The following is a 20,574-nucleotide window of genomic DNA, read 5'->3' as shown; positions in this document are numbered from 1 at the left end:
TTTAAACGGATTTCATCAATATCTTTATTGCAATTTGTACGTCCCGGCGTTCAATCCATCTCTATAAAAGTGTTGTACTGCTATTACAGCTAGGGCTTACAATACCGGGATTCCGTAATCCCGAAAACCGGGATCCCGGACGATTTTTGTCCGGTATTCAATACCGGTATTGATACAAATAATACCGGTATTACGGTATTACCAGTATGTATTCTATCAAAAATTCAACTTACGCAAAATACATATCAAGTTTTAGTTTCCAAACTATGTATTGTGTATTGCCGACCCAGCTTGACTCAGCTGAGTGAGATAAGCGACGAGCGGTGTCGGCAAGATAAAGCGATTGTTTATATATTATGTGTTACAGCCAGCTAATAAAAGGGTTCATTTACAAAAGTTATTATGCGTTTACGTGCCTCGTTCCTACTTCGAATTCACTATCAATAATTTTTAAACATAATATACAATCGATGAGATATAATTCTTTATTTATTATACATAAATCATTTTAAATAAGTAAGAACGGCAGTTGTTCAAATTGCCTGTCACTGACAACAATTTGAGAATTTGCGAACGGTATTGTTATAATTAGTTAATATTAATATCTAATATAGTAGAAACACACCACGTAATGAATCATATTCTCCATTGTATTGCATTCAACATAAGAATAGTCAACATTGTAATAATCTTTTATCGATGAATTGCACACATCGCAGTAATTCCCGAGAAATCCGAACGGGTAATAACTTGACTTGCACTCACACATATAAATAAACTCTATTGATCATATTCAAAATCAAGGGAATTCCCTTAAACTAAATAAAATGTTATATAAAGCCGAAATGTAACTTTAAGTAGGCAGTTGTGTAAATTTCGTGTAGATAACATCTTAAAGTTGCGGGAAAATAAATGTTTATATGAAGAATAGTGTGTTTAATATTGTGTAAATATTGTGTTTAATTTGAACCTATGATATTTATAAGTGAGTATATAAACCAAAGTTAATTAAGTTGGTGTGTAATTAAAAAATATTAAAATAAATACTTCACCCGTGTGTGTGTTAAAAAAAACTCCAAGTCTAGAACAAAAACTAAAGGATGAAATTACTTTTTTTGAAAAAAACAGGAATAAAAAGAACAAACCTACAAAATATGTATAATTTCTTAATTACAATTGTACCAACAAGTGTAGAATCGGAAAGACGGAAAGAGCTTGATGATCAAACAATTGATTGTTTATGTTTCTTAAGAGCATATTTTATTAAGCAAAACATTAGCCATGAATTATAATTTATTCTTTTCTTAAATATATTAATAAATAATTAATTCTTATTATAAATGTAGAATGTAAAATGTTACATAGAAAAATATATATTTTTTACTGACACGTTTTTTGTTTCTATCTACTTCTACTCCTTATGTAATAAATAAATAATATGTACTCATTTCAGCACAATATTTGTTAGATTTCATATATTATTTGTTAATATGTCAATATAACAACTGAAGTAAGTAAAAATATAACTATTTAATTTTTCATCGACAATACCGGTATTAAAACCGGGATCCCGGAATTTCATTTTTCAAATATCGAATACCGGTATTCAGATTTTTGTACGGTATTGGAAGCCCTAATTACAGCGCTGTTCATATTAAGTTTGAAAGTGCTTGGAGATAACTTGAGACCAATTTGGCTTATTTAATACAAACAATTGGTGACGACCATTAATCTTCTTAATCCACTCACAAGTTGACTCGGATAGCGATGCATTAATATAAAATATTAGTATTTCAATTATAAAAATATATTCAAGTACGATTTAATTAGATTAATTATACAAATTATTTATTAGCTTTCTGTGATGTATACACGTCACGCATATTGTGAAAGAAAATTTATCTGTTGTTATTGTAGAGTTGTGTAGGTGCATTGTTTTATATGTATCATTCTGATTTTTGTGAAACAATAAATATCTCCGAAAAATATTACTTTGAAATGCAGCTTTGTTCATTTGACTGTTTCGCTTATGGATCGAGTACTTTATTAGGTAATTACCAGATGAAGTAAAATTAACATCTCAGCTGAATTAGGAAGTTAAAATTATATAACAAGCTATCTAACTTTTTGTACACACTTTGTCAAAAATAAAGCTCAAGGCCATGAATAGGATATTAATTAATAATCGAATGGCCAATTAACCTCGAATAATTTGAATGATTTTTTTTCGTAATTAAAATATGCTGAATATAACACGAACTATGTTTATAAACTGTGCTTGTGGTTAATAGAAAATTGACAATAGTACATTAATATAACCTTATAGTTTATATAGAGATAAAACTTTATATAACCATGAACTGGCACTTTGTCAGAAATATTCATCCACAAAGTTGGAATAAGTACTTATTTCATTTATCTCTTCTAAAATTGCATCTTGTAAGACTAACAAGACATCTTATAGAACAATTAAATAACGTATATCTAAAAATTTTATTAAGGTCTCGTAAGCTAAACAACAGGGCTCAAAACGAAAAAAACTTACAACAAAAGAAAATACTTTTATTATGCGTATTCAAAAATTGCCGTTTATCTCCCGATAACAACGTTGTAAGAATAAAGACGATAACTGGTTATACATCTTTTTGCCTCTACTCTTAGATATTGCTGTTGATAATTCTTAACTTTACTTATTTTTGAGATATCGGTGGTGTACCTATTTACTCGCAGACATTTAAGCCCCGCTCTACCCTATTTGTAAAAATTATTTGAAAACATTAAAAATTCTATTGATCATTGAAAATTTTTTATTAGTTATGTTTATATTTATTCTTAGAAATTTAATTATGGTGCGGGAAGTTCTAGCGATTTACCTCGAATAATTTGGATGATTTTTTTTATAGTTAAAATATGCTGAATATAATACGAACTATGTTTATAAACTGTGCTTGTGGTTAATAGAAAATTGACATTAATAGTACATTAATATATGCTTATAGCATATTATAAAAATTAACAATATTTTTTAGGATACATGTACCTATATTGAATGAATTTTTCCGAAAACTTTCAAGAAAATATTTAAAAGTTATTAATTGTTTTCAAAAGTTTTGTTTATTTACATTTTGTAAAATAAGAGAAATGAATGTTACATTAATTATAATAATCTTGTTGAAAAATTTAATATTCCTCGAATATTTAAGGTACGGGGGAGTGCCAGCAATTTACCTTAAGGCACGATGCCATAGACTACTAGTTGTAATATTGCTTCTGTATCTTATTTTACATTTTAATTAGATAAAAACATCTGTTGTATCTAACATTAAATTAACAGTACATCTTAAACTTAGTATTAGTAAAATTATATTAAGGTCTCGTAAACTAAACAACAGTGCTCACAACTAAAAAAACTAACAACGGAAGAAAATATTTTTTTTATATAATTTCAAACATGGCCGTTTAACTCCTGTTAGCAACTTTGTTTGATGAATGATTGTGCATCCTTTTCTGTCTATTTTCAAATATTGTTGTTAAAAAATTACTAACTTACTATTATAATTATTTTTGAGATTGGTTATGGACCTGTTTACCCGCCGAACTTTGGGCCCCGTTCCATCACATACAGAATACCATACAATTACTATAGAAATAATAAAAAAATATATAAATTATGATTTTCATTAATATAATAGTGTTGTACAAATCATTTCTTGCAGTTTATATAAAATACCAAAACATAAACGGTTGTTTTTAGTAATCATCTACAAATGATTTAATATCGATTTTATATAATTGTGTGAATACTGAACTAAAAACTAAACCGAATAAAGTGCAACTACGTTGAATTGTCCGAAATTTAATTTTTTGATTTGCAATTTTAAAATGGATTAAATTGAATATATGTACATATGCTTGAATGTAAGTTCTTTTCAATTTTATTCATTAGATAAGAAGATTTTAAATTTCTTTTTCAAGTTACGGTAAAAAAGTATTGGCTCTATTAAGTGATAATTATGAGCAAGTGTCACACAGCTGTAATTGAAACACAAAACATACCTTTTGGCGCCGCAAACACCGTCGTTATTATTTACCGAAAAATTAAATAAGTCTACGCTAATAGAATTTGCCTACTTTATTAAGTAAATAGTACTGAAATATTCAAATAGGTTATATTTCTTCCAAAACAATTATCAAAACAGCAAAACAATAATTATTTTTGAACTTTCTTTGAAAAAATGTTAGTACGAACTGTAACAAAAATATGTTTCATAAGAAAGAAATTTCAACAACAATAATAATAATAATAATAAAACATTTACAATATTGTATTCTAATATAACATTTGAAAAAATTATTAATCCATGGTATTATTAGTGCACATTGATAAAATAATATGTATTTTTTAACATCACAATATATTTATATATATATATATATATATATATATATATATATATATAGCATCTAATATATATATATATATATATATATATATATATAGCATCTAATATGTATATATATATATATATATATATATATATATATATATATTTATATATGCATATATAAGTGAAGTAAAAACAAATCCATTATTTTTTGCAGTTGATAACTTCAAATATGTGGCATTGTATAAGTGTGATCGGGTTACACAAACGTTCAAGAGATAAGATTTCTTTCTGAAAGCATTGCCTGACATTGAAAATTCGTTGTTTTAGAAGAAAGAGAAAATACCATATATTTCACAATTTTTCGTTATAACGACGAGGCACTAACAGATGAACTTACTGGAGTTCCTCTAATTGTCGGAAGTTTTGTTCAAATCGTTGATTGTGACTTGTCAAATCCGATCGTCATGAAATTCACTTACTAAAGCAGCTAAAAATGTCAGACGAATGTGTTTAGGATCATTTTTAAGGGAGATTACGACAACCAATACAACAAGTTATGATTAATCATTTGCTAAGTGATTGAATCATTCAAATACAAAAAAACTATAAATAATACCACTCGATGTAAATTGAATGTGCTTCGACAATATTAAGCGGAAAAGTTCTTGGTGAACTCACGTGATGCCAGAAACAGTGGTCCAACTAATATTTGCGACCAAAAAGTTTATTCTGATAATGAGTTCTTGGTAGAATTTAAGGAGAATTATCTGCAATAAAATGCTCCCCCTAACTGGGATTTGTATTTACAACAATTCGACTGTTTGAAGTAAGTATGAAGGTCAGAAACAACAATGCTTTTTTTCGGATAACGCCGATCCGCATACATTGATATATTGATATAAGCGAGAAGCTTCAGAATCTTACTTAAGAAGTTCTTGTGTCTACAACTTATAGCTTAGAATTGGTGGCAAATTATTAACAAAACTGGTGGGGCGCATGGCATCGTGCCTTGAGGAAAATTGCTGGAACTTCCCGTATCAATTTTTTTTTGTAAAGATTAACATTTTTGAAAAAAATTTACTCTCAAAAATTAGATTTTTGAGAAACTATATATTTTTGACAAAAATTTACTATTTGTTGAAAAAAGACTTTTTGAAGAAAAGTGTATTTTGAAATATTTTGGAAATTCTGAACTTTTTTTCAAAGCAATCGTATTGCTTTAACTGCTTAGAGACGAAATATCGAAGCGCGTAAGCGCCGCGTCACCGTCTGACGGATAAGCATTGGTACGGAACCCATAGGAATGTAAATAAAATTTATACTTATTGTTAAAATGTCTATAAAATATCTGTCAATTTGATGTGCATATATCTAATGATCATTTTTGACCGCCAGTTGGCATTTTTTTTTACTTTTTTTACTAGATCTCCGAAACCGCTGGACCTGCCTTCATGAAAATTTGATCAGTTCTTCATCTTGTTAATGTGAAATGTGTTTTGAATTATTCAAATCGAACGCCCCGTTCTCTTAAACTGAGCTACCGTTTTTAGCACTTTTTGCCCCATATCTTCGGAATGGCTAGACCTGCCTTCGCCAAAAACTAATCAGCACGTCTCCTTATCAATACGAATTATTCAAATCGCTTTAACCGTATTCCCGAAATCGTCGACGAAACACACATACACACACACACACATACATTCATTTTTTCTAAGGTATGACAAAATATTCAGAAACCTCTGAAACGTAAAGATATATAAAAATTTTCATTTTTGATTTTTTTGCGATTACTATAACTTACCCTACGGGAAGTTAATAAATCTGACTATGATAATACTAACCTTCTAATTAAATATTTAGTTTTTTCAAGAAAAAATCATTTACATACAAAATATTTCGAAGTATACTTTAAACGCCCTGCCCCTCTAAGTAGGAAAAAGCCCGGCATTTTTTCACATTATGGTTCAGTGGAAATATCCATTTCACTTCATATATGCATGTTTAAATGGAAGATACACCTTTTGGGCATTGTTATATAATATAGTAATAAGAAACTTCTCACGATAAAATTCCTACATTTCGAGCTTGACGGGCACTTTTCGGCAGTTATTCCATTATATGCACATAATTTAATACGGCCACACGGATAAACACACAATTTATTTATTTATTTATTCTTAAGCATGCCGTAATCAATAATAATAGATATTCACTAATATTCAATCACACATACATTTATATAATTTAGAGCGGGGTTGAAAGGTCCGCGGGAAAATGTCTACTACCGATATGACAAAAACAAGTAAAGTTAAGAAATTGTAACAACAATATTTGAAAAAAGAGGGAAAAAGTGTATAACCAGCTATCACCTTGATTCTTACAATATTGCTTTGGCGACTTAAACGGCAATGTTTGAAAATCTACAACAAAAGTATTTTCTTTCGTTGCTAGTTTTTTTTTGGTTGTGAGCCCCATTGTTTAGTTTATGAGACCTTAATATAATTTTAAGTGTACGTGATTTGATTGTTTTATAAGGTGTTTTGTTAATTTTATGTTTGACTTTAACTGTTTTTTTATATAGCATTTAAAAAAGCTTATACGTGGGGTAAAAAAGACCAACTGTAAAAAGTAAATTCAGTTATAAACTTTTTACAAAAGAAAAGAAGTTAAATCATTATTTATTCCAACTCTGCTGATGATTTTTTCACACAAAATACTAGATCATGTTATATTTGTAAAAAATGTACCCAAATACTTTATATTCCGTCTATGGGATAAAAAAGACCATGTGACAAATTTTTGAAAAACAGCAAAAGACACTTTTTTATAATAATAAATTAGCTGGGAGTTTTACTGAACATGGTCAGATAGTTATTTGTTTGATATGTGTTATTTGTTGTGATATTATTGGTTTGCTTTTTACAATATAATTGCTGAAAATAAAATTGGACCTTTGTGTCCCGCTCTATACTATACTATATATATATATATATATATATATATATATATATATATATATTATATATGTGTGCATGTAAACAATATTATGGTTTAATCAGCATATCACAATTATCAATGACTGCATGAAATCTTAGAGCTCAATTTTGCAAATTATTGAGTAATATTTATACATATATATATATATATATATATATATATATATATATATATATTCAACATATATTAATACCTTAATATATTAAGGTATTCAATAAACTGTATATTAAAGCAATACTCACTTGAAATTTTCAATATTAAATAGAGCAATACATTTATTGTTGTCAACCAACACGTGCTCGACTTTGCACTGCACTTAACTTGATAGATATATAAATCCACTGGGATAATAACACTTCATACAATTTCGGAACAAACTTTTGTGAAAAATTCAACGGTGTTATGAATGCCCTGGATTTGTGCCGAGTCGCTCACGGCCTATAGGAATGATGTACTTATTCGAAGTAACAATTCGTATTGTTATGCTGAGCACCTCACATGCTCGACTGTCGCGTTTTTCTGACTTATTGTCAGATCTTTTAGGAGATGTGCACGTAATGTTGTTATTTGTGCTAACGTGTAGCGAGACATTGGATACGCGGACATGTGCCTAAGTTGACCGCACCGTCGTACGTAGATGTACGAGTACGAACGTTTAGCAAGATGTTAGATCGACCAGGGATAGTACAACATTTTGAATATATGCTTTCAATTTATCTATACAAAAAATACTTATCTACTCAGGAGGTACGAGTAACATTAGATTTAAAATGTATTAAATGCTTGCTTGCTTTAAATCTGGATGTCCTATTTTACACAGTCTATGGCGTAAAAAGGACCAGGTGATATATTTGTGAAGAACAGAAACAAATACATTTTTAATTATTTTATAGTGGTGCGTTAAATAAGAGTTTTACTGAACATTCTGAGGTAGTTGTTTGTTCAATATGTGTAATTTGTTTTTATTGCTTTCCACAACATAATTGCTCAAAGTCAAATTGAACCTTTGTGCTCCGCCCTACCTTACATCATATCCAGGAGGATCACGTCAAAAATTCTTGTCACTCACAACCCCGATATCGAGCGGTAGCGATATACATTTTCACTGGGAAATATAGATCCTAAATAAATATGTTTCGAAGTAAAAATAGCCCCTTAAAATTACTGTCTCAAATTGAATAATCAGTCAGCATTATTTGACAAATTCTGATAATAAATTTATCAAATATGGATGGATCATTATGAAACCGTTGAATTACCATCTAAAAATGTGAGGTAAAGAGAAGTTTTAGCTCATCAGCATCAGGTCCTGATTGCTGTTATAATATGAAAGTAAACTAGTAGTATAAGGCGTTGTGTCTTAATGCAAATTACTGGAACTTCCCGTACTGTTATAAAATATTCAAATAATATTAAATGTTTTTAAATATATTATTATAAATACTGCAGGATTTATTATTCGTATTTTATAGACAAAACATAACGGCTTATGAATTGAAGGATGATGTTTATATAAGTTTACATGAAAAGTAAATAAACAAAACTCAAACCTTGGTTAATATTTCTAAGAATCATGTAAACTGATTTGCAAACTTAAAATTATTTATTTCAAGTATTTTAGCTAGAATTAAAACTATTATAAAATCTGAATTATTTTCGATAATAAATTTAAAAAAAAAAATTAAAACAATCGTTCGTCAACACAAGCAAAAAGTTTTCTGAATCATTTAAATCGTCGACGCTTCGTTATTTCAAACACTGCCATTTAGTTCCCTATTGAAATGTGAAATTGTGCAAAAAAAGTAAAAAAAATAAGTTATTCGTTTCATAACATTTCAATTGGAAACCATCAAATCAATCACGTGTATTGTGAACATTTTTATCCAATTTCAACTGCAGGCAATTTTTTTCTTTATACACTGGGGCCTCGCTTTACGGCCTAGATACGTTCCGCAAAACTTGGCCGTAAAGCGAAAAGCCGTATAACGAATCAATTATTCTAATACGTATCCATACAAATTCAATGGGATCGGTTCCAAATTTAATAAATATATAATATGGTTTATCATTCAAAATGCATTTTATTTTTTTATTTTGTTTAAATTATAAACATATTTAAGAAGAACATAAATTTTACATAAAATAAATAACTTCAAACATTCCATAATTTTTAAATAAAAATGAAACAACTAAATCCTACAGATCACTGTCACCATCATTTTGCGCCGGTGGTTTGAAAAATTTGTTTAAAGTTGTTTGTCTTGTATTCTTGTCTATTTCTTCCTTTAGTGATTTATAACAGCTAATGGCTGAGTTAATTCCTCGAGAGACATTAGCGCTACGTTCGGCGTCAGGATCGTTTTCAAGGAGGATGTTTATTCCTTGTTCAAAATATGAAAAAGCGCTCGACATGATGTTTGATGTTAGCTGTTTGGATACAACAGGTTCTGTATCTTCATCATATGCCGGCTTTGCTTACAACTGAATGAGTTCCTCATATGAAAGGGTTTCCCTATCAGCTGCAAGTAGATCCAGCACATCAGATTCGTTTAAATCTTCAAAACCGAGATAATGTGCTAAATCCAAAATGTTTTGTCTAACTTCAGGAAGGAAATTAACTTCTGCATCGGTAGTTTTTATACATTCTGGTCATATTTTTTTTCCAAACATGGTTCATTGTTGTCGATTTCAATTTCTTCCAGTATTCACTAATGTTCTCAACAGCATCCTTGATATTATAGTTTTTCCAAAACGTTTGAAACTTTGAAACGTAAAGATATATAAAAATTTTCATTTTCGATTTTTTGCGATTACTGTAACTTGCCCTACGCGAAGTTAAAAAAGCCGTTATAACAAAACATTTTAGGCCGTATATCGAAAACGTTCCTTAATTAAAGAGGGCCGTTATAGCGAAAGGCCGTATAAAGAGCGGCCGTATAGCGAGGCCTGGGTGTATTTTAATCACCAAACAAAATGTTACATAAAATGGAACCATCTGGTGGTAAAACGGAGTTCGCCCGGTTTGCTAGTATATATATATATATATATATATATATATATATATATATATATATAGATTTTTTCAAACTAAGCGATTATATTAGATATTAGCTTTTACAATAAATCATGCCTATTTATTTGAACACACCGACTTATTGTAGGAATTCTTGCATCAATGTACGAGTCGATCATATCTAAGAGGAGTTCTTTATATTTTGGTGGTTGTGCTTAATAATTAAGTGCTTATATGCGATATTTGTGGAAATCATTATATATTACGATAGAAACAATTATGCACCTGGTAATTATAACGACTAATATCTACTTGTTTAGTGTTATGCATTGTGAATGATCATGTAATAAAATATTAATGCAGATAAATTCTAAATTTGATAAAAACAATTTTTGTTATAAAGGAAATAGTTTCAAATTAAGTAAGATGATACATAGTATATGCTATTTTCTTTTTAAATATAAGGTAGAGCAGGTTTGACTTTGAGCAATTATATTGTGAAACAACAAATAATACCTATCAAACAAACAACTATATGGCTAAGTAAAACTCGCAGCTAATTCATCATTGTAGAAGCGTGATTTTTTTTAGGTTTTTCAAAAATTGACACCTGGTAGAGGTAGAATGAGACGGCTAAGAAACTATTCCTATTGTCCTATTTTTAATTTTAAAGGGATTTTACGAAATAATAGCCCCAATATTCCTCCAATGCAAAACATAAATTTTGTGGCTATATTATTTACGGAGATAACATTGTATATAATCTTGATCTGGAATATCATTTGAAATATTCATCAGCAGAGTTAGAATAACTATTTATTTTATTTATCTTTTGTGAAATTAATTTCATAACCTAATTTACTTGTTTATATAATATTACTTTGTTTATATACTTTCTACTTTCAAATATTGTTGTAAAAAAAATTATTACTTCACTTGTTGTGAGACATCGGTGATGGTTTCTGTAAGAAGACGAGATGATGATATGTTTAACATTTCAAGTAACAATTCATTGTTCTTATCATAAATGAAAACTTATATAAATGTAAACTTAATCCCAAATTTATTATTTTGAACATTATTCATAGTCATTATTGTGATATTAAAATATATTTTACTATATACGTAATGTAACGATATGATTGTACTATATATTGATGTAACGCCCGATCTTTAAACCTAACTTATATAGGGTAGAATGGGGCACAAAGATCTAATTTGACTTTGAGTAATTATAAAGTCTAAGCCAAACTGCATTACAACACGTATTAAACAAACAACTATACCACTATGTTTAGTACAATTTCTAATTATTTTCTAACTATAGATATGCGCTTTTCTACTATTTTTCTAAAATTGGTCATGGGACAACCAAAAACCAATGTCTTATTTTTAATTTTAAAAGTTAAGCTACATTATTTAACCAAGGCAAAATATAAATTTTATGGGTACATTTGTTTCAAAGACAACACTGTATCTCGTCTATTAGTATTGATATGGTATTTCGTCATCAGCAGAGTTGGAAAAACTATTTATTTAATTTATACATCTAATTATTTCTTGTAAAACTTCTTTTTATTGTTTATATCTTTGCCAGGGCAAAGGTTCAGTTAGTCCTTTTTACCCGCTTTTATAGAGATAGTCCACATGTACGCTTTTATAGAGATTATATAAAAATGGCCGATTATATCCTAGAAGTAACGTTGCTTGATTTGAGACTATAGATGATTACGCACCATTTCAACTTTCAAATATTGTTGTTAAAAAATTCTTAACTTTATTTATATTTGAGATATTAGTGGTGGTCATTTTTACTCGCTTTCTTTTAAGCCCCGTTCTACCTTATATCAACATCAAATTCCATATATTATATATATATATATATATATATATATATATATATATATGAATATATTATTTATGTATAAATATTTTACATGCTCACATTTACCGTGTAATAAAAAATCTTGTAATGATTATATTGAAGTGTGTAATTGTGCAAACTATGATTATTAAAGACGCGATTCAAATCAGCTGTCAAATCAACAATTTAATTGCTTATCAAACTGCATTGTTCAAGTGATGTTCAACAGCCCTGACATTGCATAACTATCGTCAAAACTCGCGAACATGAGTTATAGAGCACCGCCCGGCTGTGATAGCTGCCTTGATAAGGAATTATATTTGATAGTAAGTATTCTTGAAGTAATTGACGACGACGCTATCAGTGTTTTTAATTAGTTGATATCGGCATCAATATTTACTGGTTGAAAATAATTGTTTGTATGGCAATTGATGCCGCTTCGATTAACAACTTCGATTTTTGGTTGTTTACATTAAAAAATATCAATCACAATACAAGATCGTAGGTTGAATATTCATTTATGAAAATAAATGCACATCTTATTTTTTCGACGCGCGCTCTAATGTTTTATAGTTCTATGATTTGATATAAATAAAAATTTTGGCTAAATTCTTTTATAGGAAAAAGCTTTTATTCTTTCTAGTTAGTAATTTTATAGAAAATTTATAGATAAGATACATTAAACATACAGGTATATTCTTCTTTGGATGCTCTATAAATGAATTTTAGTACAATACTACAATGATAGTTTGCGGATTCTAACTCAAATTCCAATGGCGGGTATTCTCACCTATGACAAACATTTAATAACTATACTTATTTATTGTTAACGGTTTATACTATGGTTTATGTATAACGCCTAACGTAGTATTCTCTTAAAATAATAATGAAATTGTAAATGCCGCTATTCATCGATTTATGAAATAATATTATCAACATTATTGTAGATGTTATACACATTATTTTAATTAATTTGTGGACATTGAAGAATTTACATTTACAATAATATCTGAATTTATTTTCTGCAGTAGAGTGGGGCGGGACACAAAGTTCCAATTTGACTTTGAGCAATTATATTGTTAAAACCAAACCATTTATATCACAAAAATTACACATATCAAACAAACAACTATCTTACTATGTTCAGTAAAAATCTCAGCTAATTTATTATTGTATTATTTATTGTATTGTAGAAATGTTTTTGTTACTGTTTTTCAAAAATTTTAAACTTAGTCTTTTCGCCTCATAGGCAATTAAATAACGTATACTTAAAAATTATGTCAGGGTCTCCTAAACCAAGCAACAGTGGTCAAAACCATTGACCACCAAAGAAAGATACTTTTGTTATGGATTTTGAAGCATTTCCGATTTTTTCCCAAAAGTAACATCGTAAGAATCAAGATCATTCAACGTCGAGCGGTCGACGAGTGATATAAATAATAGATCAACAACAAAGTGTGGTGAGTCACAGGCAACTCGGGCCTGATGACGTTCCGTTATCGGTTTATAGAAATAATACAGTGAGTACAGAGGTCGAGACAGGTATAAAAATTAGTAATGCAGTGCATTTAATTAATAATAGTGATTGTATGGAATATAAAAGTGACGATGGAAGTGATTATAGTGATAGTAGTTTAATGAGTGAAAATAATGATGGTAAAAAAGTTAATTTGAATACTGTAAATAGTGTTAAAAATAATGATATAAGATGTGGTAATAAAAGTGTCAAGATTAGTACTAACAAATTAGATACAAGAAAAGAATACAAAAAAATGGATAATGTAAATAGATCAAAAATGAGTCCGAAGAAAAGTAACATTAATGAAGGAGTAAGAAAAAAATGGTACTGGGAATAAAAGATGATCAGGCAAAGGAAACAAAAAATATCAATGAAAATAATTTAAGAAATAATAATAATGAACCTCAGCGGAATTGGAATGATATGGTAATAGAAGAAGAATTAAGTAGTAGTTCTAACAATATAGAAGTTTTAAAAGAAACTAATAAGAAGAAAAATGATATGGAAATTGAAGAAGAAAATAGTAGTAATCCGGATGTTATAGAAGCGGAAAAAGGAAATGGAAGGAATGACAACCACATGGTTGTTGAGGAAAATTCTAACAAGAGTCAGAGTGAATTAAAATTAAATATTGAGAAAAATTACTATAGTGCATTAGATGAAGGCCCATATGTAGTTTATGCTGAATCAATGAATCAAAATTTGGGTAATTATCATAATGTGGCACTGGGTAGAATAATATATAAAATTTCCCCAGTAATAAGTAGAAATATTGACAATTTTACAAAAATAGGCAAAAATAAAATTAAAATAGTTTTCAAAAATTATGAATATGCGAATAAAATAATTAGGGAAGACCTTTTGAACAAGATTAATATAAAAGTATATATCCCTAGACATAAATTATTTAGGGCGGGGATAATTTTCAATGTGGATGAAGAAATGGATGAGTCAGAAATTAAGGAAGTAATAAAATCAGGTATAGAAATAATTGATGTAGTTTGTATTAAAAAAAGAAACAAAGATACAAATAGTCTAAAATCTCAAATGGTTAAAATTTTATTCAAAGGAAATTACCTGAAAAAGTAAAAAGTATATTATATTCAGTAAAACTTCAAGTGAGTCCATTTGTACAGAAAGTCATACAGTGCCACAATTGTTGGCGTTATGGTCATATTCGCCTGCAATGTAAGGCCAAAAAAAGATGCCGAAAATGCTCTAGAGTGCACAATGCTGAATTGTGTCACATAGAAAAAGATTTTGAATGCGCTGGATGTCACAAAAATCACGAAGCAAATGATAAAAATTGTGAAGTTTACCAATTTAACAAAAATGTAAAAGAGCTAATGGCTTTTCAGAATATTTTGTACTCGGAGGCCAAGTTTATTCTTCGGAAACAAAATTATGCAGAAGTAACAAAAATAAATCACTTCAATCCAGACTTCAAAAAGACATTTCCTAGAATTAACGAAGCAGTTAATTATGGAACAAACATGATAAATAAAAATAGGTATGAAGCACTGAGTAACCTTCAAGAACAAGAAATAAATATTGATCAAAGTAGGTTAATGCTGATGAATAAACCTAGAAGAATTATGGAAAGAAGACAAACTGAAAATGGCAGATATATACAAATGAATAACAGGAATTTAAAACAATTTAAAACAAACAAGTGGAGAAAGAAATTCACAAAGGCGCGAATATTGCGGCAAAAATATAGAAATAGAAGAAATTAGGAAAATACAAATAATCCATGAGGAGCTAGTTAAAAAACTGAGAGAAAAAATAAGGAACAAAGAGTGTGATGATCTAGAGGAAGTTGTGGTAAAATTTAAAAAGGATATGGATATAATTTACGAGAAGTATAATAGTGTGGAAGTTAGAAATATTAGTGAACAACAAAATAAAGTTGGTTTTGATAATAATAACATAAGTTGAAATTATTAGAAGTAAAAGAAAATTAATAAACGTTTAAACAGTTGAATTCAAATTAAAACCAAATCTATAAATTTCATTATGCATTTATTACAGTGGAACATTAGATCGTTTATTCTAACAAAGAAAGTTTGGAAATCTTTTTATATCAAAATAAAACTGATGTTATATTTTTATCAGAATCCTGGTTTAAATGGAACCGACGGTACTATTTAAAAAATTACAATATAATCAGAACTGACAGATATGACGGGAAAGGTGGAGCGGCTATAATTATTAACGAAAGAATTAACTATCAGATTGTAAATATAGATATTGGAGAAATAGATATAAACAAATTCCAATTATGTGCAATATCAATAATATTAGGAGATAAAAAAATATATTTGGTATCAATATATATATCGCCAGGTACACACGTTACGAAACAACAATGGAATTATTTATTTGAGAATATTCCTAGACCGTTCATTATAGCTGGAGATGTAAATGCGCATCACCATTCCTGGGGATGTAACTATAATGATAATTACGGAATGAATTTAATGGAATCAATTGAAGAGTGTAATTTATTTGTATTAAATAATGGTTCCCCAACACTTGTGTTTAAAAACACTAAAACTGTAGTTGATGTTACAGTGTGCTCTTCTGAAATATTTCATTTAATAACATGGAAAGTAATAGAGAAAAACTTAGGCTCTGATCATTATCCTATTTATTTTTATTTGGATATAGTGAGAAGTAACAGGATATTGATTCCCAATAGAAAATGGAATTGTGGTAAAGCTGATTGGCAAAAATATAAAATAATGATTGAACATGAAATCTTATCATTGGGCAATCATTTAGATAGTAACATTTATGAAAAATTCACAAATATTATAAATCAAACTGCGGAAAAATGTATACCAATAAATAAAATGTTAACAACATCTCAAGTGAGGAAACCAGTGTGGTGGGATGAAGAATGTTTTAAACTGGTAGAAGAACGAAGAAAAGCAGAAAAGAACTTTAGAAGAAATTCGAGTTTAGAAAATTTTCTTCAGTGTTGTAATAAAATTAAAGCTAAAGTTCGGAAAGAACTAAAAATAAAGAAAAGAGAAAGTTGGTGTAAATTTGTCAACAATCTAAATCCTAATACCCCATCTAAATTATTTTTAAAATGGTTAAATCAATGAACAATTATATTTCACAGAATGAGAAGAATTCAGAATTGATTAATGATAAAGTAGTGGAAGAAGTAGTTGATAATATTGCGCCCTTTGGAGTGGGTGATGATATTTGTAAATATCTTAAAGGAAATAGAGTAACAGGTTCGGTAGAAAAGTCATTAATTAGACCATTTTCATTATGGGAATTAGAAAAATCTTGGAGCAAAATCAAAGATACTGCTCCAGGATTAGACAACATTCATTATTCTATGTTAAAAAACCTTCCACAGTCCGGAAAAGAAATTCTACTCAAAATTATTAATAAGTATTGGCTGTCACCGAATGAAATTCCTGATTGGAATAAATTTAGAGTTAATTTAATTAAAAAGAAGAGCAATAATTCTGATGATAGCAATGCATATAGACCTTTGCTAAAATTACTTTGGCGTCATGTATTGCTAAAATAAAAGATAGGATGATAAAAAGAAGAGTCGAGTGGTGGATTGAAAACAATCAGTTACTGCCCAAAAGCCAATTTGGCTTTAGAAAAGGATTAAGCACATAAGATAGTCTAAGTATATTTTCCACAGACATACATCTAGCCATTTCAAGAAACACTTATGTCGTTGCACTGTTTTGCGATATAAAGGGTGCATACGATAATGTGGTGCCGGGAAAATTAGCAGAAAGTCTTGTACATGCTGTCTTACCAGAAAAATTGATCAAAGCTATGGTATATACTACCTTTAATAGAGAAATAGAAGTTAAAATAAATGAAAATGCAAGGATTGGAAGAGTTCTTCGACAGGGTCTACCTCAAGGAGCTATCCTTAGTCCTTTATTATATGCTCTATATATACGGGATATAGAAGGTATATGGTTGGAAGGTACGAAAATTCTACAATATGCAGATGATTTATTGATCTATATTGAAAAAGATAATTTGAAAGAGGCCATCGATATGATGTCTATGAATATGGAATTGCTGCATATTTGGTTGAATGAGAAAGGTCTGGAACTATCAGATGATAAAAGCTCCATAGGAATATTTACGAGGCATTCCAACAAAAAGTTCCCAGCTTGTATTTCAAGTCCATATAATACAATTAAAATTCATTGCAACAATAAATTCCTAGGTATATATTTTGATCAAAAAATGACTTTTAAATATCATATGAATTATATTAAAAAAAGAATTGAAAAAAGACCAGTTTAATGAGACTGATAAACAGTACTTGGTGGGGTTCACACCCTATCACATCTATTAATTTATATAAAACCATAATTAGATCAATACTGGAATATGGTAGCATAATTTTTGGACATTCAAATATGGTAAATGAGCTTGAAAAAATTCAATACAAATGTTCAAGATTTTGCGCAGGTATGATGAGATCGACACCAACAAATGTACTGTTATTAGAAACTGGTGTTATGTCACTAAAAGTCAGATATGAATGGTTGAGTGATAAATATATGTTGAAAAAAATTAATTTCAATTCATCTGAAATATATGACAGAATTAATGATTTAAATAATGAATGCGAACGTAATATTTATTGGCTGAATAAAAAAATACCTATTATTATTCAGAGTTTTAGAGAAGTAATTAAATATCAAGAAAGTATGTATTCATTCAGCATTCATCCTTATTAATAATAAAATATATTTTGACAGTTGTATATTTGATAATATTATAAATATCGATTTATTAAAATCTGTTAATAATAATCCAGATGCAGAAGTTATATGTACGGATGGATCGAAGGATATGGACAATGTAGGTTTTGCTATATATAAAGAAACCGATCAAACAAGTGAATGTTACAAGTTACCAGGGTGTGTCTCTGTCTATACAGCGGAGTTATTTGCAATTAAGGAGGCCATAAGAAAAGCTAAAGAACAGAATTATAATAAAACAATTATAATTACGGACAGCATGAGCTGTATCAATAAATTACAAGTGTTTTTTAGAGATCTAAATTTAGAAGAAAAAATTTATTTTGATATCTTGCAAGATTTGGAGAAAATTAAAGAAAATGGAAAGGATATAAGAATAGGATGGGTAAAAGGTCACTCCGGAATTTCAGGAAACGTAAAAGCTGATGAATTAGCCAAATACGCTTGCTTAAAGGGAATGGAATATAACCAAGTATTAAATAAAGATATAATAAAAGTTATGAAAAATAAAGCAGTTAATAAATGGAAAACGGATTGGCAAATAACATCAAGATATAAAGGAAAATATTATAAAGGGGTTAACGACTTTGTTAAAAAGGTACCTTGGTTTTATCAATTCAAAAATGAAGACAGATACTTTATAAGTACGATGAACAGAATAAGGTGTAACCATGGACATTTCCCAGAACACCTGTTCAAAATAAAGATGAGAGAGTCAGCTATGTGTGACTGTGGGAAGGATGTGGGATCTTTGGAACATATAATTTTAACTTGCAGCAGATATCAAGAAAATAGGGATTATTTATTATATGAATTATATAGAATTAAAAATTTAGTTAAACCATTTAATTTATTTAGTTTACTGTCAAATATTGATTATTATAAAATTATATATAATTTTTTAGTTAAATGTAAAATTAGAATATAAATGTAGGAAATATAAATGTTGTATATGGCTAGTTTGTAAATAAGAGGCCAAATAAAATAAATAAAAAAAAAAAAAAAAAAAGAATCAAGATGATGGCTGGTCATACCACCTCTTCGAAGTCAAAGGCTTTTTAAACAAATTCCAAACGAATAGCATGTCTCGATGAGAAGAGCTTTTTAAATCTTTTCGTTTATTTTATTTTTATTTTTATTAATTTAATATTTATTAAAAAATTATCGTCATGTAACTTGTTGTTATATTAATTGATGTATCATATATTTTGTGTTTTTCTGTGTTTTTCTTTATATTATTTGTAGGCACTGAAGATGGGTTAAATCAGAACTTGAAACGTTTGACACCACAATACAAGCATTTTTCTTCACTAAAATTGTTTAATTATTAGATGTCTGCCCAAGATCAACTTTTATTTGTAACTAAAGCCGTCTATCGCGGAAAACGAAACGAACTTTTTACTTGGCCCAATATATATACATATATATATATATATATATATATATATATATATATATATATAACAATACACATATGTTATGAACATATATTTTAAACATATGTTATAAACATATGCAGCAGCTACGTTCTACATTAAAATTTGAAACAATACATTATTAAAATAACTTGAACAAACCGCATGTTAAAAATATATTTATTTATTTTCACTTACATATTGTCACACAATTTCTCGAACCGTTTAACTCATTATGGTTAATTATATGCAGTTAGAGTAAACTAGATATTTAATTATGCATTCTAGGTGTTTATTTACATTATTTACGGTATCAGTTAGAGATGATAAGTGAATTTGAAACAGTTCCACAATACATTGCACGTGCATTCTCGTGACATATGTTTTATAGATATTTCGATTCAATAATTGCGCCTGTAATATTCCAGTTAAACAATTACATCACTTATATACATAGTGGCTCTTATCAATATGTAAATTAATAATTTTGTTTATTCAATTCGAATGATCTACGTTTGATTTTCGTATACTTTCCTTAACAATTATAATTGTGATAATATGAATGCATTTTGAGCTAAATTCACTTATTCCGAATTGAGGTCAAATATAGAC

At 28.6% G+C, this 20,574-nt stretch overlaps 1 protein-coding gene across 2 annotated transcripts in view; it reads right to left on the bottom strand.

The window, feature by feature from the left end:
* Positions 1–20,179, bottom strand: part of LOC113371516 (contactin-associated protein-like 5) — an 86,696-nt gene extending 66,517 nt beyond the window's left edge. For both annotated transcript variants that reach the window (XM_026612141.1, XM_026612142.1), the window contains exon 1: positions 20,161–20,179. The gene's annotated coding sequence lies outside the window, so the exon portion shown is untranslated. The remainder of the gene's footprint in view (positions 1–20,160) is intronic.
* Positions 20,180–20,574: the final 395 nt, after the last annotated feature.

Source organism: Ctenocephalides felis, unplaced genomic scaffold (genome assembly GCF_003426905.1).
Source record: "Ctenocephalides felis isolate EL2017-DRISC unplaced genomic scaffold, ASM342690v1 CF-g0.4_SCAFFOLD_01492, whole genome shotgun sequence".
Classification (NCBI taxonomy): domain Eukaryota; kingdom Metazoa; phylum Arthropoda; class Insecta; order Siphonaptera; family Pulicidae; genus Ctenocephalides; species Ctenocephalides felis.
Note: the sequence above shows the minus strand (reverse complement) of the source record. Positions and strands in the feature narration are given on the sequence as shown.